Here is a 2,653-nt window from a genome sequence, read left to right on the forward strand (position 1 = left end):
GCGGGGTTGAAATGAGCTCATCCCCATAATCAAAGCTCTGTAAAAATTCTATAGAAGGCCTAACATTTCAAAAGAAGTGATTTCCAATTGCATTTCTTGTGTATACAAAGGTCGCTAAGGTCACACAACATATACATAACATATACATAGTAAAGTGTAGCAAGTTGTTTAGCCATGACTATAGCAAGCAACACAGCTAGGTCATATAGATCAAAAAATCAAAGGCTACTCATCTCCTTACATTCCATACCAAGTACTTGGATAAGGTGGGTTGCCTCTAGACAAAAAACTAGAGTGAGGAGGGGGATGTATGTTGAAGTTTCATGTAAAGGATGGTCACACAAACAAGAATTATTATGTATTGGCTCTATAAGAAGAATGTCACCATGTAATCCTTGAAGATGTTGAAGCCAGATGACTACTACAGAAGGTGGGCCACTTAGACTTCTTTAGACTACAATCTTGGTTAATGGACTGTTTAAGATATGCAAGCTGGAACGTCTTGTGTTAAACCAATATATTTCTAAGTATCGCGAGATAATTTTCAAGCTCAAAGGCTTGGATGACTTCCAAAAAGTATGAGGTTTTCTATGTGGTTTAGATATATTGAATATAAAACTCAATATCCTAAAACTTTGGAAGAGGCCATAAAAAGTGCATAGATCTTCGATGATGATATTGAGAAGAAACGCACGGCCAAGACACCTTGGGATTAAACATCCGACTTCCATAGTTCAAAAAAGGGGAACAAATGGAACGGGCTAAAAAAGGTAATGATGCGGTTAAGAAGGCTAAGGGGATAAGGGGTCCCTTATCTCTGCAAGATTATGAGAGAGCTAAAAAGGAAAAATTATGTTTTATTTGCATGGATGCTCTAATCATGATAATAAATAGAATTGTCCAAAGAACTATGGCAAAGATGTCGATAAGGACGAGAGTAACGCAGTGCACGTTGCAAGTCTTGCCACTTAAAGCTTCCAAGAAGTTTTCCAAGAAGTTTTCTAAAGTTCAAGTATGCCATACTGATGCCACACATGAGTGTTGTGTAACCTCTATGATGTGGATACCCTCTTTTGGGGCCTTATGATTTGGTTTGAATGCATGGACACATCAAAGACGAAGAGTTTGTGTCATGATTGAGGACGATGGGGCTACAACACTACTTTTTGAATTATCACTTGCTTAAAAATTTAAAATTGCCAAAATGCCCTAGTGAGTATACATACATGGTATTTCTTACTAATGGGCCGCTAGTAAGCATGTATGGGACACGATGGTTAAGCAAGTACCACTTAGTATTTAAGGACATGAAATGCAGTTGTATTTTCAAGTTATGCATATTATGAGAGCTGATGTTATTTTGGGTCATGAATGGTTGTTTCATTTAGGACCATCTCTTTCTCATAGTTATCTCGATAATACTTTTGATTTTGAGGTCAATGGTAAATAGGTACATTTGCATGGTGAACGTGATGTTCCCCCATCTCCACTCATTTGTTCTGCTGAAGTGGACCACCATCATGTACATGCTCATGAAATAGAAAATCTCTTTTTGTATTACATGTCTCCTTCAGTTTTGTCTCATGATGATGTTAGCGGTGGTGATTTTAATTCTAGTCTAAGTATTGAATTTCTTAATTCTGTCATATGTGAACAACATGTTAGTGCTATGCATAATAATGAACAAACTAAATTTTTTCCTAAGCTCACTCAACAAGTTTCTAATCGTTTGCAAAATTTTTACATGAATTTCATGATGTATTTCCAAGTGCCGTTCCGTCTGGTTTGCCCCCTAAGCACAATGTCCAGCATGCCATTGAAGTGCTCAAGGATATAAAGCTAGTCTGCAAGCCTCCGCATAGGCTTAGTACTAATGAAGCGAGTGAGGTAGAGCGTCAGCTTGATGACTACTGCACCGGGGGCTTCATTAGGCTCAGCCATTCGCCATATTTCTTCTTCACCAATTTTAGTGGTGAAGAAGAAATATGGGTCCATGCATTTATGCGTGGACTATCCTGGTTTGAATGTAATCAGGATAAAGAATAAGTATCCATTACTGTGAGTTGATGAGCTTTTTGATCAATTGCAAGGTGCGCAATACTTTAGCAAGATTGACTTAAGGTCAGACTAACATCAAGTTTGCATTCACATGGAGGATGTGCCTAAGATAGCTTTTTGTTTTAGATTTGAGCATTATGAGTTTTTAGTTATGCCGTTTGGTATAACTAATGCTCCAGCTATGTTTATGACTCTTATGGCCTCTTACATTTGTATCTTGATCGTTTTGTTGTAGTATTTTTAGATGATATTTTGATCTTTAGTCGCACCAAGGAAGAGAATTTGCAACACTTCTACATAGCATTCAAATTGCTAAGGAAAAACGTACTCTAAGATAAACATGAAAATTTTGAGTTTTTTGCCTGAGAGATCCATTATTTGGCTCACATTATCTCGGTAGATGGAATTCAGATGGATCCTAAAAAAGTAGAGGCGGTCCTTAAGTGGCCTCATCCAACCAATTTGGAGGAATCGAAGATACTCTTTGGATTGGTAGGGTTCTATCGCAAATTCATTTCGAGATTATGCTAAGTTAGCGGTTCCCATGACGGACCAATTAAAGGCTAAGGGTCACAACTTTGTTTGGGGTCTTGAC

This window comes from Cibotium barometz, chromosome 41 (genome assembly GCF_041138505.1).
Source record: "Cibotium barometz isolate CiBa-2024 chromosome 41, ASM4113850v1, whole genome shotgun sequence".
Classification (NCBI taxonomy): domain Eukaryota; kingdom Viridiplantae; phylum Streptophyta; class Polypodiopsida; order Cyatheales; family Cibotiaceae; genus Cibotium; species Cibotium barometz.